The sequence below is a fragment of the Symphalangus syndactylus genome, chromosome 9, assembly GCF_028878055.3.
Source record: "Symphalangus syndactylus isolate Jambi chromosome 9, NHGRI_mSymSyn1-v2.1_pri, whole genome shotgun sequence".
NCBI classification, from domain to species: domain Eukaryota; kingdom Metazoa; phylum Chordata; class Mammalia; order Primates; family Hylobatidae; genus Symphalangus; species Symphalangus syndactylus.
In genome coordinates this window covers 23,179,812-23,206,376 of record NC_072431.2, presented here as the reverse complement: position 1 = coordinate 23,206,376, position 26,565 = coordinate 23,179,812, and the positions used below count along the sequence as shown (strand labels likewise).

Below are 26,565 nucleotides of genomic sequence, written 5' to 3'. Positions count from 1 at the left end.
TTTCTAACCTCCACTTCGGCCAGGACATGCCTTGCCTTACACACACGCACACACACACACAACACACACCCTTCCCACCCCGACCTCTCCCTCCCACCCTGTATCTTCCTCCTGTTTTGTTGCTACCTTAGTTTGGCCCCACCAATTAATTAGCATCCTAGAGTTCCAGGGGACGTTTTTTCACATAGTTTTTGGTAGAGATGTTGTCTGGAGATGTTTTCTTTTGCTATCCTAGTTGTTTTCACTGTTTTTGTGAGGAGATTTGGGAAGATCCCAGAATCTGCTGCTGCCATCACCACTACTTTCTCTACTTCTCTTCACTCTTGCATTTTTAAATTTTAAATTGCCTGCTCTTTCTCCCAAAGTGATATATTGTAGCCCTGCTTTTGAAATATTTTCATCCGACCACTATTAAAGTCGTTATGACATTTTTTTACTAGTCCAAAGGTTGTGAGATATAGAAGTGTAAATTTAAGTATGTATATCCTCTGGGCAACAGTTGGGCAGGTTCTTGTCTGACATTTAAATTTATTTACATTTTTAGCTGGATGCAGTGGCTCATGCCTGTAATCCCAGCACTTTGGGAGGCCAAGGTAGGAGGATTGCTTGCACCCAGGAGCTCAAGACCAGCCTGGGCAACATAGTGAGACTCCTGTCTCTACAAAAAATAAGAAAAAAATTAGCCAGGTGGGCTGGCATTTGCCTGTAGTCCTAGCTACTCAGAAGACTGACATGAGAGGATCTTGAGTCCAAGTGTAGTGAGCTATGATCACACCACTGTACTCTGGCCTAGGTGACAGAGGGAAACCCTGTCTCAAAACAAAACAAAGCAAAATTCATTTTTAGCAAGAGCTGTAACATGTTGCTACACTTTATTTTGAAATTCAAAATAGCATAAAGTGCTTCTGGGCTAAGGACAACCAAGCAGGCCACCTGAAAAGTCTCTGTGTTCTACTCTGACAACTGATCTGAACGAGGATGGTACCAAGTTCAGATACACTTCTGTAAACTTGGCTTGGATAACATTTGCCTGGTATGTTTTATTTTTATTTATTGCAAGTGGAAAGAGTGATTAGCTCAACTTTCTGAAGAGAAAATCAGACTTAAGAATTTTGGAAGTATTATTAGCTCTAATCACAAATGTTAAACACACTGTAGTGAATATAGTAATTTAAACTTTATTGTCCTAAATTTTCACATTATCTGATTGAGCCACTTCTTTGACATTTTAGGCTCCCCGTTGAGATCAATTACAAATAAATAATGTGTTAGAATTGTACCTTTTGTGGTGTGCTCCAGGGTCAAGATCTAAGCTACCAAAACATTCATATTAGCCATGAAAAGCTTTTATATAGAGGGTACAAAAGGTTGGATTTAAACTAGCGAATGGCTGGCCGGGCGTGGTGGCTCAAGCCTGTAATCCCAGCACTTTGGGAGGCCGAGGCGGGCGGATCACAAGGTCAGGAGATCGAGACCATCCTGGCTAACACGGTGAAACCCCGTCTCTACTAAAAAAATACAAAAAATTAGCCGGGTGCGGTGGCGGGTGCCTGTATTCCCAGCTACTCGGGAGGCTGAGGCAGGAGAATGGCGTGAACCCGGGAGGCGGACCTTGCAGTGAGCCGAGATCGCGCCACTGCACTCCAGCCTGGGGGAGAGAGCAAGACTCCGTCTCAAAAAAAAAAAAAAAAAAAAAAACTAGCGAATGGCGAGTGAAATTGTACATCCATGGTCCTGTTACAGCCATCACCGAATTAACTAGTCTTGAGACAAACCCAGAGGTAATGAGCTTTGGCTGAGAGCACAGACTTGAAAGCCACATACTAAATGAAACTGGGTCTTCCTCAACCATTTCACTGAGTGACCTTTGGCAAGTAATTAAATTTTCACATCTGTAAAGTGGAGATAAAAAGTCCCTGACTCACAGAGCTATGGGGGGGATTAGATAGATATAGTTAAAGCATTCAAAACAATGCCTGGCACCTAATGAGCACTGTAAGCACTTCCTATTGTTATTATCCTCTGTTCCTGAGTTGGTGAGTTGGGTGGTATTAGCACATTATATTACCAAGAGTGAGTAATACTGCCTTCCAAGTTATAGCAATGGAAGTCTTTCACGACCACCATCAAACATTGGGAGCATTAATGACTCATTTGTTTTTGTTTTTTTAAATGTAGAGGTTTTTTTTTTATTGTTTGCTTGTTTAGTTTTTTGAGACAGTCTTGCTCTGTTGCCTAGCCTGGAGTGCAGTGGCATGATCTCAGCTCACTGCAGCCTTGACCTCCTGGGCTCATGTGATCCTCCCACCTCAGCCTCCCAAAGCACTGGGATTACAGATGAGAGCCGTGGAGCCTAGCCTTAATGTAGCTTTTACTTTTTCTTTACTGTTTTTTTGAGATGGAGTCTTGCTCTGTCACCTAGGCTGGAGTGCAGTGGCGTGCTCTCGGCTCACTGCAACCTCCGCCTCCCAGGTTCATGCAATTCTCCTGCCTCAGCCTCCCAAATAGCTGGGATTACAGGTGTGAGCCACCATGAGAGCTAATTTTTGCATTTTTAGTAAAGACAGGTTCTGCCATGTTGGCCAGGCTGGTCTCAAACTCCTGGTCTCAGGTGATCTGCCCTCCTCGGCCTCCCAAAGAGCTGAGATCACAGGCATGAGCCACTGTGCCCGGCCCTAATGTAGCTTTTAAAAACACTTAATTTTAATTCAAGAAACACTTTATTTACTTAGGAAGGTCTTAAATACAATAGGTGTAGTTTTATAATATTATTTTCTTGTATATTTTTAGGGGAAAATTCACGTGGTAATTAATTTTTCCCCAGGTAATATGAACATTAGAGTAAAAGACTTTGTAATGTTGAAACAAATTAATTGCTTATAAATTATGGAGCAATCGTTTTACAGAAACAGTCTCCATAATCCCAGTACTGCACTTAAATTCGCTTATAGTCTACCAGTCAACTTGTCAGAGATATAGTTTGTGTAAAGTCAAATTCCTCTGCATCTTTTTTTTTTTTTTTTTTTTTTTCCTGAGACAGGGTCTCACTCCCTCCCCCAGGCTGGAGTGCAGTGGCCTAGTCACAGCTGGCTGCAGCCTCGACTTCTCAAGGCTCAGGTGATCCTCCCCTCTCAGCCTCCCAAGTAGCTGGGACTGTAGGCAGATGTCACCATGCCTGGCTAATTTTTGTATTTTTTGTTGAGATGGGGTTTCGCCATATTGCTCAGGCTAGTCCTCCACATCTTAGTAAGCTTTCATTTATTTGTTTCTTCCTTAACACAAAGCTATAGGAAACATTGGTAAATTAAATTTTAATTCTAAATTCCTTTGGTTTGATTTGAACTTAAAATCTGTAACATTGCACTTGACCTTAAGAACACTCACAGACTTGTCATTTGAATCCTAATGCAGTGCTGTTAGGTGATCACTGCCCATTAAATGAAGAGAAAAATGTACTATATGAGAAAAATCTATTTGCCTTTGTATGTCTTTCACAGTCTTTTTTCCTTTTGTTATTGTATTTATTAATTTTCGAGACTATCATAAAACAATTTGGATTTAAATTGTGTCTTGGACCAGAATTTGATGAGACTTTTTGGTCAGTTTACCAAAATGGCATTAGGTCAAGATCTGCAAGCCCCATGAAGCTTTATAAATTTTTCAGATACACTACTAGAAAAATGATAGGCCAGTTTTCTTTCACAGTTTTCATTGGGAATCAGGATATCTAATAAGAATTAACAAAATTAGATAAGAAGTACACAACATGGTGAAACCCCGTCTCTACTAAAAATACAAAATTTAGCGGGGCATGGTGGCGGGTGCCTGTAAGTCCCAGCTACTCGGGAGGCTGAGGAAGGAGAACGGCGTGACCCCAGGGAGGAGGAGCTAACAGTGAGCTGAGATCGCACCACTGAACTCCAGCCTGGGTGACAGAGCGAGACTCCATCTCAAAAACAAAAAAAAGTACACAAATTAAATATATCAGAATCTGGAATATCTGGTTTGAAATATTTTGTTTGTTTATTTTTTTGTTTTTGAGACAGAGTCTCACTGTGTCACCCAGGCTGGAGTGCAGTGGCATAATCTCTGCTCACTGCAACCTCCACCTCCTGAGTTCAAGCAATTCTCCTGCCACAGCCTCCCTAGTAGCTGGGATTACAGGCACCTGCCACCACACCCAGCTAATTTTTGTATTTTTAGTAGTGTGGGGTTTCACCTTGTTAGCCAGGCTGGTCTCAAACTCCTGACCTCAGGTATCCACCTGCGTCAGCCTCCCAAAGTGCTGGGATTATAGGCATGAGCCACCATGCCCGACAGGTTTGAAATATTTTTAATTTGAAGAGAAAACTTGATTCACCATTTATTAGAAATGGGAAGTAATCTGTAGTAATCATAGTTCTCTTCTGCAGTTTCTCCTTTGTAACATCACATGCATCACGGCTCATTGCAGCATCACTATAGCACCTCCTGGGAGCATCCCAGGCACAACAATCTCTGGTCCCTACTGCCTTTCTCTAAAATTAAGATATTGGATATTCTTTTTTTTTTTTTTTTTGAGACAGAGTCTCACTCTGTCACCCAGGCTGGAGTGCAGTGGCGCAATCTCGGCTCACTGCAAGCTCCGCCTCCCGGGTTCACGCTATTCTCCTGCCTCAGCCTCTCCAAGTAGCTGGGACTACAGGCGCCCGCCACCACGCCCGGCTAATTTTTTTGTATTTTTAGTAGAGACGGGGTTTCACTGTGGTCTCGATCTCCTGACCTCGTGATCCGCCCGCCTCGGCCTCCCAAAGTGCTGGGATTACAAGCGTGAGCCACCGCGCCCGGCAAGATATTGGATATTCTTATGAATCCAAAAATTTGATGAAGAGTTTTCACCACTAAGCACAAATATTTCACACTTGTGTGGCTAATTTAGAACAATTGAGAATAAGATTCCCCTTGCAGGGCTTTTTCTTTGCCATTTCTAACATATACCCACAGTTTGTCAAAGTAAGTATTTAATTCCCTATTTTAACATTATTTTATTTTATTTTTTGATATGGGGGTCTCACTCTGTTGCCCAGGCTGCATCTCTGCTCACTGCAGCCTCCGCCTCCCAGGTTCAAGCAATTATCCTGCTTCAGCCTCCCTAGTAGCTCGGATTACAGATGCATACCATCACACCCGGCTAATTTTTTTGTATTTTTAGTAGACACAGGGTTTTCCATGTTGGCCAGACTGGTCTCGAACTTCTGACCTCAGGTGATCCACATGCCTCGGCCTCCCAAAGTGCTGGGATTACAGGCATGAGCCACCACACCCGGCCAACATTACTTTAAATTTCTGAATAAATTACCCTTGGCACTAAAACCAAATAGAAGAAAGATAATTTTAGAAGAAGAAATTTTATTTTGATTTTGAAAGATATTGTTGTCCTCATTATGTACAGTAATGGGAAACTTGGGTCTGCTTGCGACTAGCTTTTCTGTCCAAAGAGTGGAAGGTAGAATATGATGATCCAAGTTACTTTTAACTTTAAATGTAGGGAATAGATAGCAGCAACAGCACACACAAACATGCACACACAGATACGTACACACTCTGGCCATTACTGCTTTATATCTTTTTAAACTGTTCTTATCTCCTCTACCATCACGGAATTCTGCTAGTGAGTTTCTCTCTGGCAAATGCTTGATTGACAGTCTACTCTCAATGTCTCCATCTCCCACTCCACAGACACAGAGATTATTAAGGAGTAAAAATGAAACAAGTACTTTCGATCAATCAATGTAATGGTCTATTTATAGTATATAGATTCCTCATCCTCAGTTTTTCTCCCCAGCCTGGATCATATTCCTGTAAAAATCTTTAAAATTCTTTAGTTCAACTCCCTAATTTAGGATAGAAAGTCTGACTTGAACTTCTTTGAAAATACAGTATCCTTTTCAGTAAAACATTTGGCTTCCCTCTGCTTTATTAATGTATACTTTAAAGTTGCAAATAACTACACTTATTTGGACTTAAATTGTATCTTGGACCAGAATTTGATGAGACTGTTTGGTCAATTTACCAAAATGGCTTTAGATCAAGATCTGAGAGCCATATGAAGCTTTAGAAATTTTTCAGATGTATCTGGGCACAGTGGCTCATGCCTGTAACCTGTAATCCCAGCACTTTGGGAAGCCCAGGCAGGTGGATCACCTGAGGCCAGAAGCTCAAGATCAGCCTGGCTAACATGGTGAAACCCTGTCTCTACTCAAAATGCAAAAATTAGCTGGGCACGGTGGTGCACGCCTGTAGTCCCAGCTACTCGGGAAACTGAGGCGGGAGAATCGCTTGAACTCGGGAAGCAGAAGTTGCAGTGAGCGGAGATCATGCCATTGCACTCCAGCCTGGGCGACAGAGCGAGACTCTTTCAAAAAAGAAAAAAAAAAAAAAAAGCAACACACATACCTGTGTGTTTAATGCCAAATTAATCAAATATGGCTGAAATATTTGTTGAGTGACTCAAGACTTTAACAGAAAAAAGAAAAAGTTTCATCCAAAGCTACTTCAAATATACTTTGAATCATAAAGGAGGGATTTTGAGAGAGTGACTGAGAGGGGGTAGTGGATGGGAAAAAAGGTAGAATGGAACAGGAACAGGAAGAACAGGTTTCTTGAAGTCAAATTTCAGTAATCTTAGGACTGTAGTAGGGAGAATCTGTTGGGAAGAGAATCTTACCTACACTGGAGAGTAGGATGAGGAGAGAAAGGAGGCTTTGGAGTGTTTCACATTTTCCTTATCTCATTTAGCCCTCACAAATGTTATTCCTAGTTGACAGGTGAGAAAACTGAATCATCGTAGAATTCAAGTAAATTCTGAGGCAAAGAAACAATGTTTTTGTCATGTACAAACATAATATAACAAACTCTGAGGGAGGTGATCCAAATTAGATAAAAATCTGCTACTGACCAGTATTATTTCCTGCCATTTATGGATGGAGAAATTCAGAAACAGCTAAATTATTAATACTTGGAAGCTGATGGAATGAATCAATATGGCATGGCAAAAAGAACCTCGCAGTTGCCATTTCCATATTTCCTGAGTTTAAGACATGCTGATTAGATGCTCTTAGCACGTCCATTTTGAAAAACAACACATATTTTAAAGACTTATGGCATTTAGAAATGTCACAATAAATGAAACAGTAGCTTAATTATTTAGGGTAAACATTTATTTTACAGCTAGTAACTTTGTAAAATTATATAATTTAACTCAATGTTTTTAAAACGAACTGTGTATGTATGTATGTGATTATGTATGTATGTGACACAAAAAGTAACATATCTCTTAAAATTTGGGAAATTTAAAACCAAGTAACAATATAGAATAAATATTGCCCCAATCCTACTATCCAGAGTTAAGCAAAATGCACTTTACTATAACCCTTCCTTTTCTACTTACTATGTCATAGTAGTGCTGGACTTTCCAGAGATAGGGCTTCTACATAGTAGCTCACAAGTGTTCCAAGGAGTAGGAGGAACACATTATATGTCTAGTAATTTTTTTTTTTAAAGACAGAGTCTCGCTCTGCTGCCCAAACTAGAGTATTGTGGCATAATCGTAGATTACTGCAGCCTCAGTCTCCTGGGCTCAAGCCATCCTCCTGCCTCAGCCTCCCAAGTAGCTGGAACTATAGGCACATGCCACCATGCCAGGCTAATTTTTTTTTTTTTTTAATAGAGACAGGGTCTTGCTATGTTGCCTAGGCTGGTTTCAAACTCCCCGGCTCAAGCGATCCGCCCACCTCAGCTTCCCAAAGTGCTGGGATTACAGGCCTAGAACCACGAACCTGGCCCTGCTGGTTTTTGAAAAAAAAATTTGTAGAAATGGGGTCTTGCTATGTTTCTCAGGCTGGTCTTGACCTCCTGGCCTCAAGTGTGTGTGTTTATTTTTAATGAACCAGGCACTATGCATTTAATTCCATGGTCCCGTTGCCTAATGCATCCCAAGGGTAATCCTTCACATTTCCTAAGATGAACCTTGTGAAGAGTGTCAGGTTTGGGGGCAGACATGACAGTATATTCTTTATTTTACAAGATACGTTTTATATATATATATATATATATATATATATATATATATATATATATATATTTCTTTTTTTTTTTTCGACATAGAGTCTCGCTCTGTCGCCAGGCTGGAGTGCAGTGGCGCGATCTCGGCTCACTGCCGTCTCCACCTCCTGGGTTCAAGCAATTCTCGTGCCTCAGCCCCCCGAGTAGCTGGGATTACAGGCGTCCGCCAATACACCTGGCTAATTTTTGTATTTTTAGTAGAGACGGGGTTTCACTATGTTGACCAGTTTGGTCTCAAACTCCTGGCCTCAAGTGATCCGCCCGCTTCGGCCTCCCAAAGTGCTGGGATTGAAGGCGTGAGCCACCATGCCCGGCCTGTTTTCTATAATTTTTTAAAACAACTTTAGGTATAATGTATATGCCATAAAAATTTTTATGAACCATTTTACCACATACCATTTGATATGGTTAGGCTTCGTGTCCCCACCCAAATCTCATCTTGAATGGTAATCCCCATAATCCCCACATGTCAAGGGAGAGACGAGGTTGAAGTAATTGAATCGTGGGGGCCGTTTCCTCCATGCTATTCTTGTGATAGTGAGTGAGTGTGATAGTGAGTGAGACGACATCTGGTTTTAATAGGGGGCCCTTTCCCCCTTCACTTGGCACTTGTCTGTCCTGCCGCCTTGTGAAGAAGGTGCCTTGCTTCCCCGTCACCTTATGCTGTGATCGTAAGTTCGCGAGGCCTCCCCAGCCATGCTGAATTGTGAGTCAATTAAACCTCTTTCCATTATAAATTACTTAGTCTTGGGCAGTTCTTTATAGCAGTGTGAAAGCGGACTAATACACCATTCAAAATATATAGTTCTGTGGTATAATATGAAATATATTTGGCCTTTGTCCCTGATTCCTGTGACAAAGCCCCTAAAACTCTTGAAATTTCCTAAGTAATAGGAGTGTCTTTTGTTATTCACACTGAATAACCCCTGAGTTTATACTAATAAAGTGACCTAGAGTGAGTCCATAGATAGCCTCAGGGTGGGGCCAGTCTAGGAAAGACCAAGTGATGAGAGGATTAGAGAGCTGGAAATTTCATCCCCACCCTCCAGCCTCCAGAAAAGGGAAAGAAGGAGCTAGATTTTTTTTTTTTTTTTTTTTTTTTGAGACGGAGTTTCACTCTTGTTGCCCAGGCTGGAGTGCAATGGCATGATCTCAGCTCACTGCAACCTCCGCCTCCCGGGTTCAAGCAATTCTCCTGCCTCAGTCTCCCAAGTAGCTGGGATTACAGGCATGCGCCACCACACCCAACTAATTTTGTATTTTTAGTGGAGATGGGGTTTCTCCATGTTGGTCAGGCTGGTCTCCAATTCCTGCCCTCAGGTGATCCACCAGCCTCAGCCTCCCAAAGTGCTGGGATTACAGGCATGAGCCTCCACACCCAGCCAGAAGATTTTTTAAATCCCCAAAACAAAGCCCCAACCTTTCTTCTCCTGATCCTGGTAGCCACTAATCTACTTTCTATCACTGTAGATGTGCTTTTTCTGGACATTTCTTATTAGTAGAATCATATAATAGGTAGTATTTCTGCATGTGGCTTCTTTCACTTACTATTTTTAAGGTTCATGCATTTTGTTCCCCTTCATTGTTGAATAGTTTTCTACTGTATGGATATACCATGTTTTGTTCATCTATTCATTAGCTGATAGAAATGTTTTCATTTCTCTTGGGTATATACTTAGAAGTAGAATTGCGGCTGGGCGCAGTAGCTCACGCCTGTTATCCCAGCACTTTGGGAGGCCGAGGCAGGCGGATCATGAGGTCAGGAGATCAAGACCATCCTGGATAACACAGTGAAACCCTGTCTCTACTAAAAAATACAAAAAATTAGCCAGGCATGGTGGCGGGCACCTGTAGTCCCAGCTACTCGGGAGGCTGAGGCAGGAGAATGGCGTGAACCCAGGAGGCGGAGCTTGCAGTGAGCCAAGATCGCGCCACTGCACTCCAGCCTGGGCAACAGAGCGAGACTCCGTCTCAAAAAAAAAAAAAAAAAGAAGTAGGATTGCTAGATAATATGATACATTTGTGTTTAACTTTTTTGGAAACTGCCGATTTGTTTTCTAAAGTGGCTGTAGCATTTACATTCCCACCAGCAATGTATGAACATTCCAGGGTCTCCACATCCTAGCATTTGTTACTGTCTGCCTTTTTTATTATAACCATTAAAGTGCGTGTGAAATTGTATCTTACTGGGGTTTAAAACCACGTTTGTATTTTCCCAATGATTAAGGGTGTTGAACATTTTTTCACATGCTTATTTGCTATTCATATATCCTCTTCAAATTTATTTCCTAATTCATTGTCTGTTTTTTAATTATGTTGCTTGTCTTCCTGTTAAGAATCCTTTATATATTCTAAATCCAAGTCCTTCATCAGATTCATGGTTTGCAAATCATTTTTTCTAGTCTGTGACACTTCATTTTCTTTTTTTTTTTTTTTTTTTTTTTTTTGAGACGGAGTCTTGCTCTGTCACCCAGGCTGGAGTGCAGTGCAGTGGCGCGATCTCGGCTCACTGCAAGCTCCGCCTCCTGGGTTCACGCCATTGTCCTGCCTCAGCCTCTCCGAGTAGCTGGGACTACAGGCGCCCGCCACCACGCCCGGCTAATTTTTTGTATTTTTGGTAGAGACGGGGTTTCACCGTGGTCTCGATCTCCTGACCTCGTGATCCGCCCGCCTCGGCCTCCCAAAGTGCTGGGATTACAAGCGTGAGCCACCGCGCCCTGCCTACACTTCATTTTCTTAATGATGTCTTATGTGGGTTTTCTTGCGGTGTGTCGGCGGGGGGGGCGGTTATTTGTTTGTTTTTATTTTTTGAGACACAATCTTTTTTTTTTTTTTGAGACAGAGTCTTGCTCTGTTGCCCAGGCTGGAGTGCAGTGGCGCGATCTCGGCCCAGTGCAAGCTCTGCTTCCTGGGTTCACGCCATTCTCTTGCCTCAGCCTCCGGAGGAGCTGGGACTACAGGCGCCTGACACAATGCCCAGCTAATTTTTTGGTTTTTTTTAGTAGAGACTGGGTTTCACTGTGTTAGCCAGGGTGGTCTCAATCTCCTGACCTTGTGATCCGCCCGCCTCAGCCTTCCAAAGTGCTGGGACTACAGGCGTGAGCCACTGTGCCCAGCCTTTGAGACACAATCTTGCTGTGTCACCAGGCTGGATTGCAGTAGTGCAGTCTTGGCTCACTGCAACCTCCTCCTCCCAGGCTCAAGCCATTGTCATGCCTCAGCCTCCCGAGTAGTTGGGATTATAGACGTGATGGCCACACCCGCTTAATTTTAGTGGAGATGAGGGTTTTGCCGTGTTGGCCAGACTGTTCTTGAACTCCTGGCCTCAAGTGATTCACTCGCCTCAGCCTCCCAAAGTGCGGCGATTACTGGTGTTAGCTACCACGCCCAGCCTTAAATTTGTTTTTTCTAAAAGTTTTATATAGCGTTAGTGCTTACATTTAGGTCTATGATCTGTTTTGAGTTATTTTTTTATGTGGTGTGACGTAAAAGTAGAAATATATTTCTTTAATTTTTTTTTTTTTTTGAGATGGAGTTTTGCTCTTGTTGCCCAGGCTGGACTGCAGTGGCATGATCTCAGCTCACTGCAACCTCCGTCTCCCAGGTTCAAGCGATTCTCTTGCCTCGGCCTCCCAAGTAGCTGGGATTACAGGCGCCCACCACCACACCTGGCCAACTTTTTGTATTTTGTATTTTTAGTAGAAACAGGGTCCCACCCTGTTGGCCAGGCTGGTCTTGAAATCCTGACATCAGGTGATCCACCCACCTCGGCCTCCCAAAGTGCTGGGATTACAGGGATTACCGGCATGAGCCACCATGCCTGGCCTATTTTTGTAATTTCTTGAGGTGAAATAAAAATTCTAGCTAGGACCAGGCACAGTGGCTCACACCTGTAATCCCAGCACTTTGGGAGGCTGAAGCGGGCAAATCACGAGGTCAGAAGTTCGAGACCTGCCTGGACAACATGGCAAAACCCCATCTCTGCCAAAAATACAAAAATTAGCCGGGCGTGGTGGCACATGCCCATAATCCCAGCTACTTGGGAGGCTGAGGGAGGAGAATCAAATGACCTCAAGAAGCAGAGTTTACAGTAAGCCAAGATTGTGTCCTTGCAGTCCAGCCTGGGTGACAGTGAGACTCTATCTCAAAAAAAAAAAAAAAAAAAAAAAAATCTAGCCAGATGCTGGTAAGTGCTTGACAAAATAATGGTTCTTCCATGTCTGCTGAAAACATTTTCAACTTTGGGAGAGACACACCCTGTGGCTTTGAGGGAGAAGGCTACCACCCAACCAGCCAGATCCATGACCAAATGAAAGAAATTATTCATAATACCTATATGTTTGTGTAGGACTATCCTATTAGTTCTGTCCCTCTAGAGAACCCTACTAATGTCCAGGCACAGTGGCTCACGCCTGTAATCCCAGCACTTTGGGAGGCAGGGCAGATCACCTGAGGTCAGGAGTTCAAGACCAGCCTGGCCAACATGGTGAAACCCCATCTCTACAAAAAAAAAAAACCAAAAACCCATTTCTACAAAAATTAGCCAGGCATGCCGGGCATGGTGGCTTACGTCTGTAATCCCAACACTTTGGGAGGTCGAGGCGGGTGGATCACGAGGTCAGGAGATGGAGACCATCCTGGCTAACACGGTGAAACCCTGTCTCTACTAAAAAATACAGAGAATTAGCCAGGCGTGGTGGTGGGTGCCTGTAGCCCCAGCTACTCGGGAGGCTGAGGCAAGAGAATGGTGTGAACCCGGGAGGCGGAGCTGGTAGTGAGCCGAGATCACACCACTGCCCTCCAGCCTGGGTGACAGAGCGAGACTCGGTCTCAAAAAAAAAAAAAAAAAAAATTAGCCAGGCATGATGGTGGGTGCCTATAATCCCAGCTACTTGGGATGCTGAGGTGGGAGAATTGCTTGAACCTGGGAGGCAAAGGTTGCAGTGACCAGAGATCACACCATTGTACTCCAGCCTGGGAGACTGAACGAGACTCTGTCTCAAAAAAAAAAAATTCATTCATTCATTCATTCATTCATTTTATAAAAAGAGAACCCTGACTAATACAGGCTGCTACAACAAAATACCTTAGACTAAGTAACTTATGAATGACAGAAATTTGGGCTGGGCACTGTGGCTCATACTCGTAATCTAATTACTTTTGGGTGCCAAGGCAAGAGGATTGCTTAAATTTAGAAGTTTAAGAACAAACAGCCTGGGCAACAAAGTGGGACCCTGTCTCTACAAAAAAATAAAAACAATTAGCTGGGCACAGTGGTGTTTGCCTGTAGTCCCAGCTACTCAAGAGGCTGTTCCCTTGTGGTCTTATACCAAGTAAGCTCTCAATCAGTGTTAATTGAATTTGATTTGGGATTCAGTGAAGTGAACCTTATGTTTTTATAGGTGTGAACCTTGATCAGTCTTTGCTACTCTGAGCATGGTCCCCGTACCACCAGTATTGGCATCAACTGAGAGCTTGTTAGAAGTACAGAATGCCAGACCCTTCCCCAGATCTACAGAACCAGACTCTATTATTTATTTATTTTAGAGACAGGGTCTCATTCTGTCTCCCAGGCTGGAGTACAATGGTGTGATCATAGCTCACTGCAGCCTCAAACTCCCTGTCTTATTCTGTTTGGGCTGTGTGGTGGTTAATACTGAGTGTCAACTTGATTGGATTGAAGGATGAAACGTATTGATCCTGTGTGTGTCTGTGAGGGTGTTGCCAAAGGAGATTAACTTTCGAGTCAGTGGACTGGGAAAGGCAGAACCACCCTTAATCTGTGTGGGCACCATCTAATCAGCTGCCAGTGAATATAAAGAAGGCAGAAAAATGTGAAAAGGCGAGATTGGCTTAGCCTCCCAGCCTACATCTTTCTCCCATGCTGGATGCTTCCTGCCCTCAAACATCAGGCTCCAAGTTCTTCAGCTTTGGGACTCAGACTGGCTTCCTTGCTCCTCAGTTTACAGATGGCCTATTGTGAGACCTTGTGATCGTGCGAGTTAATACTCCCTAGTAAACTCCCCTTTATATATACATCTATCCTATTAGTTCTGTCCCTCTAGAGAACCCTGACTAATGCAGGCTGCTACAACAAAATACCTTAGGCTAAATAACTTACAAATGACAGAAATTTGGGCTGGGCTCTGTGGCTCATACCTGTAATCTAAGTACTTCTGGGGGCCAACACAGGAGGATCGCTTAAAGCTAAGAGTTTAAGAACAGGCTGGGTGTGGTGGCTCACTCCTGTAATCCCAGCATTTTGGGAGGCCGAGGCGGGCAGATCACGAGGTCAAGAGATCGAGACATGGTGAAACCCCATCTCTACTAAAAATACAAAAATTAAAAATACAAAAATGAGCCAGGTGTGGTGGCAGGCGCCTGTAGTCCCGGCTACTTGGGAGGCTGAGGCAGGAGAATCACTTGAACCTTGGAGGCAGAGGTTTCAATGAGCCAAGTTTGCGCCACTGCACTCCAGCCTGGCAACAGAGCGAGACTCCGTCTCAAAAACAAAAAAAAAACAAAAAACAGCCTGGGCAACAAAGTGAGATCCTGTCTCAACAAAAAAATTAAAACAATTAACTGGGCACAATGGTGTCTGCCTATAGCCCTAGCTACTAAAGAGGCTAAGGTGGGAGGATGGCTTGAGCCCAGAAGTTTGAAGCTGCAGTGAGCTATGATCATGCCACTTCACTCCAGCCTGGGCAACAGAGCAAGACCCTGTCTCTAAAGAAAACAGAGCAGAGATTTGTCACAGTCCAGAGGCTGGGAAGTCCAAGATCAAGATCTCATCAGTGTCTGGTGAGGGCCTGCTTCGTCATAGACTATGCCTTCTCACTGCAGCCCAACTAGCTAGCTCTCTGGGGTCTCCTTTATAAGGCACTAATCCTATTTATGAGGGCAGAGTCCTTATGATCTAATCACCTCCCAGAGGCCCCACCTTCTCATACTAGCACATGGAGTGTAAGGTTCCAACGTAATTTGCGGAAGACACAAGCATTCAGAACATAGCACTCCCCCAAATGGTTTGTCTGTTCATTTGCTAAGGACAGGCCAGGTGCAGTGGCTCATGCCTGTAATCCCAGCACTTTGGGAGGCCAAGGCAGGTGGATCACCTGAGGTCAGGAGTTCAAGACCAGCCTGACCAATAGGGTGAAAGCCCAGCTCTACTAAAAATACAAAATTAGCTGGGCATAGTGGTGCATGCCTGTAATCCCAGCTACTTGGGAGGCTGAGGCAGGAGAATCGCTTGAACCTGGGAGGTCAAGGTTGCAGTAAGCCAAGATTGAGCCATTGCACTCCAGCCTGGGCAACAAGAGTGAAACTCCCATCTCAAAAGAAAAAAAAAAAAAAAAAGGCCAGGCACGGTGGCTCACGCACTTTGGGAGGCCGAGGCAGGTTGATCATCTGAGGTCGGGAATTCAAGACCAGCCTGACCAACATGGAGAAACCCCATCTCTACTAAAAATACAAAATTTAGCTGGGTGTAGTGACGGGCGCCTGTAATCTCAGCTACCTGGGAGGCTGAGGCAGGAGAATCGCTTGAACCCAAGAGGTGGAGGTTGCAGTGAGCCAAGATCATGCCATTGCACTCCAGTCTGGGCAACAAGAGAGAAACTCCATCTCAAAACAAACAAACAAACAAAAAAGATGTTATCTGGGCCAGGCGTGGTGGCTCATGTCTGTAGTCCCAGCACTTTGGGAGGCCAAAGCAGGCAGATCCCTTGAAGTCAGGAGTTCAAGACCAGCCTGGCCAACATGGTGAAACCCCATCTCTACTAAAAATACAAAAATTAGCTGGGTGTGGTGGCACATGCCTGTAGTCCCAGCTACTCGCTGAGGTACGAGAATTGCTTGAACCCAGGAGGCGGAAGTTGCAGTGAGCTGAGATCATGCCACTGCATTCCAGCCTGGGGGACACAGTAAGACTCAGTCTCAAAATAGTAATAATAATAATAATTTTAAAAGATGTTATCTGGGTCATAGCAGAGCTTGATACAAGGGCAGTTTAGGTCATTTATAGAAATTTTAAATTTATGGGTATATACCCCTACTATTAAAATTAGCATGTCTATTACATAAAAAAATAGGAAAGACTGAAGTGTAATCATTAAAAATATAAATTGGGCCAAGTGCGATGGCTCACGCCTGTAATCCCAGCACTTTGGGAGGCTGAAGTGGGCGGATCACAAGGTCAGGAGATCAAGACCATCCTGGCTAACATGGTGAAACCCCGTCTCTACTGAAAATACTAAAAATTATCCGGGCATGGTGGTGGGCGCCTGTAGTCCCAGCTACTCGGGAGGCTAAGGCAGGAGAATGGCGTGAACCCGGGAGACGGAGCTTGCAGTGAGCCCAGATCGCGCCACCGCACTCCAGCCTGGGCAACAGAGCGAGACTCTGTCTCAAAAAAAAAAATATATATATATATACATATATATATATATAAATTGGCCAGGCACGGTGGCTTACACCTGTAATCCCAACACTTTGGGAGGCCGAGGCGGGCAGATCACGAGGTCAGGAGATCAAGACCATCCTGGCTAACATGGTGAAACCCCATCTCTCCTAAAAATACAAAAAATTAGCCGGGTGTGGTGGCAGGTGCCTGTAGTCCCAGCTACTCAGGAGGCTGAGGCAGGAGAATGGCGTGAACCCAGGAGGCAGAGCTTGCAGCGAACCGAGATCGCACCACTGCACTCCAGTCTGGGTGACAGAGCGAGACTCCGTCTCAAAAAAAAAAAAAAAAATGTATACACACACGCACACACATATAAATTACCCTGAAACCTAAACATCTGCATTATACTGGTAAAAATTTAAATATTTAAACAGTATAACCATAAAGGTGCATGTAGACTTATATACTCAGACACACGCACAAACAAGCCCTCTTCACTTTATTTTTTTAAATTTTTATTTATTTGTTTGTTTATTTTGAAACATGGTCTTTCTCTGTCACCCAGGCTGGAGTGCAGTGGCACAATCTCAGCTCACTGCAACCTCTGCGTAGGCCACCACACAAGGCTAATTTTTTTGCATTTTTTGTAGAGTCAGGGTTTCATCATGTTGCCCAGTCTGATCTCGAACTCCTGGGCTGAATGATCTGCCAACCTTGGCCTCCCAAAGCACTGGGATTACAGGCATGGACGCCATTCCCGGTGCCCTCTTAACTTTATTTATTTATTATTTTTTATTTGGTTTTGGAGGAGTCTCCCTCTGTTGCCTAGACCGGAGTGCAGTGGCATGATCTCAGCTCACTGCAACCTCCACCTCCCAGGTTCAAGCAATTCTCCTGTCTCAGCCTCCTGAGTAGCTGGGATTACAGGCATGCGCCACGACACTCGGCTAATTTTTGTACTTTTAGTAGAGACAAGGTTTCACCATGTTGGTCAGGCTGGTCTCGAACTCCTGACCTCAGCTGATCCACCTGCCTTGGCCTCCCAAAGTACTGGGATTACAGGCGTGAGCCACCACACCTGTCCTAATTTTTGTATTTTTAGTAGAAACAGGGTTTCACCATGTTGGCCAGGCTGGTCTCGAACGAACTCCTGACCTCAGATGATCTGCCCGCCTCAGCCTCCCAAAATGCTGGGATTATAGGCATGAGCCACCATGCCCGACCTATTTGTTTATTTTTTTACTTGGAGTGGTCTTCAGTGTTACCCATCTTCACTTTAATATGAATACTTATATCTCTCTGATCTCTGCTTTAAAAAAAAACTAACTTTTTATTTGGAATTATTTTATTTATTTTATTGTTTAGAGACAAGGTCTTGCTATGAGGCTGGTCTCAAACTCCTGGCCTCAAGCAATTCTCCCACCTCAGCCTCCCAAGTATCTGGGATTACAGGTTTGAGTATTTGGAATAATTTTAGATTTACAAAGGTTGTGAAGATAATACAGAGAATTTTCGTATACCCTTGCCCATTTCCCCTAATGTTATCCTCTCACATTACCATGGTACATGTATCAAATCTAACAAATTAACATGGATAGCATTATTATAACTAAACTCAGATTTTGTTCACATTTCACCAGTTTTTTCATTAGTCCGTTTTCTATTCCGGGCCCCCCTCCACGATACCATGTTGCATTTAGTCATCTTATTTCCTTAATCTTCTCTGAACTGTGATGGTTTTTTAGTCTTTTCTTGTTTTTCATGACTGTGGCAGTTTGGGGGAATACTGGTCAGAATGTCTGTCAGCTTGGGTTTGTCTAATGTATTTTCTCATGATTGGCCGGGCTTGGTGGCCCATGACTGTATTCCAGCACTTCAAGAGGCTGGAGCGGGAGGATTGCTTGAGCCCAGGAGTTCAAAACCAGCCTAGGCAACAAAGCAAGACCCCATCTCCACAAGAAAATAAAAAAAGTTAGCTGGGTGTGGTGGTGCATGCCTGTGGTCTCAGCTACACAGGAGGCTGAGACAGGAAGATCCCTTGAGCCCAGGGAGTCAAGGCTGCAGTGAGCCGTGTTTGCACCACTGCACTCCAGCCTAGGTGACAGAGCAAGAAGACCCTGTCTCAAAACAAACAAAAAAAAAATACAGTGTAGATATGCTGGACAAAGGGGATATTCACATCCCAGGCACAGCAGAGCAGGATGGCACAAAACTTCATCATGCTATTCAGAACAGCATGCAATTTAAAACAAGAATTGTTGCAGGCATTGTGGCTCACGCCTGTAATCCCAGCACTTTGGGAGAGCGAGGCGGGCAGATCACCTGAGGTCGAGAGTTCGAGACCAGCCTGACCAACATGGAGAAACACTGTCTCTACTAAAAATACAAAAAAATACAAAAATCTGTATCTATTTAGATGTTCACTTTACATAGTTGTAATCCATGTGAATGTAGAATTTGGCATTTTGATTTTGTGACTTAACATTATTTATATACATTGCCCCATTCTTTTTTTTTTTTGGAGACGGAGTCTCGCTCTGTCACCCAGGCTGGAGTGCAGTGGCGCGATCTCGGCTCACTGCAAGCTCCGCCTCCCGGGTTCACGCCATTTTCCTGCCTCAGCCTCTCCGAATAGCTGGGACTACAGGCGCCCGCCACCAGGCCCGGCTGATTTTTTTTTGTATTTTTAGTAGAGACGGGGTTTCACCGTGGTCTCGATCTCCTGAACTTGTGATCCACCCGCCTCGGCCTCCCAAAGTGCTGGGATTACAAGCGTGAGCCACCGCGCCCGGCCATTTCCCCATTCTTTTACAGAGTTTGCATATTCAATTTATTTATTTATTTATGAGACAGAGGCTTGCTGTGTCACCCAGGCTGGAGTGCAGTGGTGTGATCTCAGCACACTGCAACTTCCCCCTCCCAGGTTCAGTCAATTCTCCTGCCTCAGCCTCCAGAGTAGCTGGAATCACAGGCATGCACTACCACACCTGGCTAATTTTTGTATTTTTAGTAGAGCCAGGGTTTAGCCATATTGGCCAGGCTGGTTTCAAACTCCCGAGCTCAAGTGATCCACCCACCTCAGCTTCCCAAAGTGCTGGGATTACAGGCATGAGCCACGATGCCTGGTCCATATTCATTTTAATAATTAAAAGACATGGCCGGGTGAGGTGACTCACTCCTATAATGCCAGCACTTTGGGAGGCCAACGCAGAAGGATTGCTTGAGCCCAGGAGTTCAAGACCAGCCTGGGCAAGACGGCAAAACCTCATCTTTACAAAAAATATAAAAATTAGCTAGGTGTGATGACGTGTGCCTAGAGCCACAACCACTAGGGAGGCTGAAGTGGGGGTATCACCTGAGTCAGGGGACATCGAGGCTGCAGTGCGCCATGATTGCACCACTGCACTCCAGCTTTGGTGATAGAGTGAGACCCTCTCGGGGGTAAAAAACAAAGATATGAAGTTGGTATTAACAATTCTCAGTTTGTGGTATCTGCCCTTGCTCCATGTTTCACTATTTATAATGTTGTTATAAACATTTTTATGCATATAGATTTTAATTATACCTTAGGATAAATTCCTAAGACAGGAATGCTTGAGTTAAAAGGTAAAATCATTGGCCAAGCATGGTGTCTCACACTTGTAATCCCAGCACTTTGGAAGGCCGAGGCGGGCAGATCACCTGAGGTCAGGAGTTCGAGACCAGCCTGGCCAACATGGTGAAACCCCTTTTCTACTAAAAATACAAAAAAATTAGGCAGGCATGGTGGTGGGTGCCTGTAATCCCAGCTACTTGGGAGGCTGAGGCAGGAGAATCACTTGAACCTGGGAGATGGAGGTTACACTGAGCCAAAATTGTGTCATTGCACTCCGTCCTGGGTGACAAGAGCGAGACTCCCCCTTAAAAAAAAAAAAAAGGTAGAATCATTTTCATGATTTGTTGTTGCATTCTACCAGGTTACATGGCAGAAAATGTACAGCAATTTAAAAGACCAGTAAAAATATGTAAATATACATGTCTATTTCCCTGTAGACTTATCAGTACTTTTTCCCTAATTTAATACAAGAAAGGAGGAAAGGAAAGAAGTCAGTGTGCTAAATTTTTTTTTTTTTTTTTTTTTTTTTTTTTTTGAGATGAGGTTTCACTTTTGTTGCCCAGGCTGGAGTACAATGGCACGGTCTCAGCTCACTGCAACCTCCGCCTCCTGGGTTCAAGCGATTCTCCTGCCTTAGCCTCCCAAGTAGCTGGGATTATAGGCACCCGCCACCATGCCCAACTAATTTTTGTACTTTTATTAAGAGACAGGTTTTCACTATGTTGGCCAGGCTGTTCTTGAACACCAGACCCCAGGTGATCCACCCACTTCAGCCTCCCAAAGTGTTGGGATTACAGGCATGAGCCACTGCGTCCAGTCTTGTGCTAAATGTTTTTACAACAGTTATGTCATTTGCCTCATTTAATTTTTTCCATCAGTCAGTAAGGTAGATACTACTCCCAGTTGACAGTGCAAGGGCTGGGTGCCATAGGCCCCTGGGATGATGGCCAGAGGGCAGATACCAAAGGTCAAGTCCTGGAATATTGCCCAAGCCAGAGCTGGAAGAAGAAATCCAAAGCAAGTCACGAAGAACAGAGGCCAGAGAAGGAATGGGGGCCAAGGCACTGGATCAAATGAAGGGAACGGAAGGCCTGAGCTGGGTTGGGAAATGGGAGGTCCTTTGGATGAATTCTAAATTCTAAAACACATCTTTTTAGTGACTTTTTTTTTTTTTTTTTTGTAGAGACAGTGTCATTATGTTGCCCAGGCTGGCCTTAAACTTCTGGCCTCGAGTAATCATCCTGCCTCAACCTCTCAAGTGCTGGGATTGAAGACATAAGCTACCATGTCTGGCCTTTAGTAACCTTTTATAGGATCCAGCCAGGGCTTTGTGAGTGGAATGGGTTCATTTAAAGATACCAGAAGAGAATAGTTACTAAGACATCTTAGAGTTCATCAATTTATCACATTTATGTTTAAAAAAATAATAAAGTTGCTACATCTGCATACATATTTACATGATATACAGAGGAGGTCTAAAAGGATAGGCACTAAACTTAAAAACATTGGCTATATCTTTGGGAAAATGAATGGGATTCAGGGCAGGAATAGGATATGAGGGTATTTTATATGTCTGCTTTGTTGGAATACTTATGGGACTTTTTTAAAGGAAAAGTTATTGCTAGAAAAAGCTTTCATTCATTCTTTCATTTATTCAGTTAACATTTATTGGATGCTCACTATATACTAGGCACTGTGTGAGGATCTGAAGTAAGGTATAGATTCTACCCACTAGAAGAAGTTCATGTTCTGGTATAGTGTTTTTCAAACTTTGACTCAGTCTATTAGCAAGTTCTGAAATTAAAAATCAGTTGGTCATATTATATTATAACCCATAGTATAAAATAAAATATCTGTGAGGCCATACTTATATAAATTAATAATTGAGTAAATAAACAAATGACCTGGGCAACATAGCAAGACCCCGTGTCTACAAAAAATTTGTTTTTAATTAGCAGGGCATAGGCCGGGCCTAGTGGCTCACGCCTGTAATCCCAGCACTTTGGGAGGCCGAGGTGGGCGGATCACAAGATCAGGAGTTTGGGGCCAGCCTGGCCAATATGGTGAAACCCCGTCTCTACTAAAAATACAAAAATTAGCCAGGCATGGTGGCAGGCACCTGTAGTCCCAGCTACTTGGGAGGCTGAGGCAGGAGAATCGCTTGAACCCTAGAGGGTTTAGGCGGAGGTTGCAGTGAGCCAAGATTGCGCCACTGCACTCTGGCCTGGGTGACAGAGCAAGATACTGTCTCAAAAAAATAAATTAATTAAATAAAATAAAATTAGCAGGGCATGGAGATAACGTGCCTCTAGTCCCAGCTACTCAGGAAGCTGATGTGGGAGGATCACTGGAGGCTGGGAGCTCAAAGCTGCAGTGAGCCATGGTTGCACTACTGCACTCTAGCCTGGGTGATAGAGCAAGACTGTCTCAAAAAAAAAAAAAAAACAGTGACAGGTCATACTGATAGTATGTGCCTTTGACATGATATGATGCAAATGGCACTTTACCTCTGTGCTCTTTCTCCCAAAGACATAACCTCTGTCTAATAATAACATCAGACAAATCCCAATACAGGGACATTCCTTAAAATACCTGACCAATACTCTTCAAAACTGTCAAGGTATATCTCTGTATATCATATAATAATTTAATATATATATTACATTTTATATATATATTACATCTCACATTTACATTATATATATTTGTATACTGGGTCACAATGTAAAATCTTTCTCCCGCAGTCACAGCTTTAAAAGTCTAAATTGCTTTTCTGGTAGGAGACCTCAACATGCAATAAAATGGTTATTACATAGACTAGACAGGATTATCAGCTCTTTGTAGTTGGGAAGAGAGCATTGGAATAGGCAGGAAAAGCTTCACCAGGGAAAAGACAACATGTTATCATGATGACACTGGCTAACCCTTATGTAGCACTTGCTGTGTGCCAACTGCCTAGCCTGTTCTAGGAATGTTACATATCCTAACTCCTTTAATTCTCACAACAACCTAGGAAGTGAGTACTGTTTCTGTGGCCATTGTACAGAAGACTGAGTTCTAAAAGATTAAGTATCTTGTCCAGGGTCACAAAGCAACTAAGGAGTAGAGCCAAGCAGTCAGTCTCCAGTCCATGCTCTTGACTATTACACTATACTGTACTAGTACTACATGTTTTCTGGGTGAAAATTTGCTTTTTAACTTTGGGGATTTTATTTAAATCACTTTTCAGGAGGCAAAAAAGAAATGTTTTTGTCTGATATTACCTTAGTGTTTGTGTGCATGTGTTATTACAATATTATGATTCTGGGGTACATAAAAAGCATTTAGAGCTAGAAAGAATGTTAATTATCATCAACTATCTTTTTTTTTCTTTTTTCTTTTTTTTTTTTTTTTTTTTTGAGATGGAGTCTCTCTCTGTTACCCAGGCTGAAGTGCAGTGGCATGATCTCGACTCACTGCAACCTCCACCTCCTGGGTTCAAGCGATTCCCCTGCCTCAGCCTCCCAAGTAGCTGGGATTACAGGCGCCCGCCACCATGCCCAGCTAATTTTTTTTATTTTTAGTAGAGATGAGGTTTCACCATGTTGGCCAGGCTGGTTTTGAACTCTTGACCTCAAGTGATCCGCCCACCTCGGCCTCCCAAAGTGCTAGGATTACAGGCATGAGCCACCGTGCCCGGCCTTATCATTTTCATTTCTAAATCTACATACTCTACTTTTTGTTTTCTCTTTAGAGACAAGGTCTTTCTCTGTTGCCCAGGCTGGAGTGCAGTGGCTATTCACAGGCATGATCATAGCGTACAGCAGCCTCAAACTCTTGGGCTCAACTAATCTTCCCACCTTAGCCTCCCAAGTAGCTAATATTATGGATGCATGTACCTGGCTACATACTATACTTGTTTTTTCTTCTTTTCTTTTCTTTCTTTTTTTTTTTGAGACGGAGTCTCGCTCTTGTCGCCGAAGCTGGAGTGCAGTGGCACGATCTCAGCTCACTGCAACCTCCGCCTCCTGGGTTCAGGTGATTCTCCTGCCTCAGCCTCCTGAGTAGCTAGGATTACAGGTGTCAGCCACCATGCCCAGCTAATCTTTGTACTTTTAGTAGAGATGGGGTTTCCCTATGTTGGCCACGCTGGTCTCGAACTCCTGACCTCAGGTTATCCACCCACCTTGGCCTCCCAAAGTGCTGGGATTACAGGCGTGAGCCACCGTGCCCAGCCTATACTGTACTTTTTCATGCAGTGATTTGTTTGGCATTTTCCAGATTAATTGTGCAGCAGTGTTAGAAAAGAGAATAATGACTGGATCACTTCCAAAGCTACCTGAAGTTAATGCTCATTAAGCTCAAGTGAACATTTGGCTGGGCGCAATATCTCACGTCTATAATCCTAGCACTTAGTGAAGCTGAGGCATGTGAATCACTTAAGTCCAGGAGTTCAAGACTAGACTGGGCAACTGGAAACCCCACCTTTACAAAATATACAAAAGTTAGCTGGGCGTGGTGGTGTGTACCAGTAGTCCCAGCTACTTGGGGGGCTGAGGTGGGAGGATTGCTTGAGCCTGGAAGGTCGAGGTTGCAGTGAGCTGTGATTGTGCCACTACACTCCAGCCTGGGTGACAGAGTAAGACCCTGTCTCAAAAAACAGAACAAAAAAAAGCTTGAGTGAACATTTAATGACACTGATATGTAGAGTGAGGCAATGTGATAGATTAAAGACAGCATTATAGTATGAGTCAGGGGAGCAGAATTCAGGACTTCACTCTACATCTCTGATCAGTTTTCCCATCTACAAAATGAAGGGAGTACACCTCAGGGATGACAAATATAAGGTGCGTATGTTGCCACTCCCTGCTTCCTAACCTACAACTGACGAGTAATCACACATGCCATCCTTTTGTTTTGAACCTGGAAGCAGCTCCAGAATCCTTCCCAAAGCAGCTATTACAGTTAGTCACAGTTGACACCCAAGTTGAAACCCATTTGCCATCTTTGGATATGACAATCTGTAAAGACTCTCCTAGGTCTGACTTCCAGAAATACGCCATCAGAAATATGATACCTGCTCAATTCAATGTGTACTTCGTTCAGCCTCTTCAATCTCTCTTTTCTCTGGGAATTAAGTTTACATCATGTGGTTGCTGGGACATGGATCTGAGCATATTCTACTTTTTTGTTGTTTTGGTTTATTTTATTTTTATTTTATTTATTTATTTTTTGGAGACGAAGTCTTGCTCTGTCGCCCAGGCTGGAGTGCAGTGGTGCAGTCTCGGCTTACTGCAACCTCCGCCCCCTGGGTTCAAGTGATTCTCCTGCTTTAGCCTCTCAAGTAGCTATGATTACAGGCACCCGACAGCACGCCTGGCTAATTTTTTTGTATTTTTAGTAGAGAAGGGGGTTCACAGTGTTAGCCAGGCTGGTCTCAAATTCCTGACCTTAAGTGATCCACCCGCCTCGGCCTCCCAAAGTACTGGGATTACAGGCGTGAGCGACTGCACCCAGCCAGTTGTTTTTTTTTTTTTTAGAGATAGGGTCTCCATCTGTCACCCAGGCTGGAGTGCAGTGGAGTGATCATAGCTCACTGTAGCCTAGAATTCCTGATCTCAGCCTTACTTTCCCAAGTAGCTGGGATTACAGACATGCACCACCACACCCAGCTCTTGTGTTTTCGCTTGTTTGTTTTTTGTTGTAGAGGCATGGTCTCCTATATTGCCTAGGCTGGTCTTCAACTCCTGGCCTCAGGTGATCCGCCCACCTTGGCCTCGCAAATTGCTGGGATTACAGGCATGAACCACCTCGCCTGGCCCCATATTCTACTCTGAATCTACCAACCTCACTAGTCTTGAAAGCATGTTCATGCTAATCCAAGGAAAATGCTTGTTTGATTCCTGCTGTAAGTAACCTTAACCTTCTTTTCCTCTTGGGGTTTTCTAGATTCCCTCGCTAGGGCATCCTAGCACTATTTGTGTAATGCTTTCCCCAATGAAGTTGCCTTCTTTCTTCTTCCTTGATTTATATACACACATTTGCACAAGCTTTTGGGTGTAGCATCTACTGACTTCCCTCCTGGTCATCAAAACATCTTCCCCATCTCGTGTGTGTGTGTGTGTGTGTGTTTAGAGATAGGATCTTGTTCTGTTGCCCAGGCCAGAGTAGGAGTGCAGTGTTGTGATCATAGCTCACGCTGCCTCCAATTCTTGGGCACAAGCAGTCCTCCCACCTCAGCTGCCTAAGTAGCTGGGACTATAGGTACACACCACGATGCCTGGCTTTTTTTTTTTTCCTTTTTTTTTAGTAGACATGGTGTCTCACTATGTTTCCCAGGCTAGTCCCCAACTTCTGGGCTCAAGCTATCCTCCCACCATGGCCTCTCAAAGTGCTAGAATTATAGGTGTGAGCCACCACACCTGGCCCCTTGTGTGTCTTTGAATGCAAATAGTTTAAAACAGGAAGTTCATACCTGCTTCCTGAC

The 26,565-nt window shown here is 43.8% G+C and overlaps 1 protein-coding gene across 6 annotated transcripts in view; it reads left to right on the top strand.

Annotated features, from left to right (window-relative positions):
* The window catches only part of AP4S1 (adaptor related protein complex 4 subunit sigma 1), a 77,748-nt gene that overhangs the window by 12,276 nt on the left and 38,907 nt on the right, over window positions 1-26,565 (top strand). The window contains exon 1 of one of the 6 annotated variants that reach the window (XM_055291602.2): window positions 25,790-25,986. The exons of 4 other annotated variants lie outside the window; for them this stretch is intronic. The gene's annotated coding sequence lies outside the window, so the exon portion shown is untranslated. Of the gene's footprint in view, window positions 1-25,789; window positions 25,987-26,565 lie in introns of those variants that run through there. One more of the 6 variants, XM_063645955.1, reaches the window with a different exon arrangement.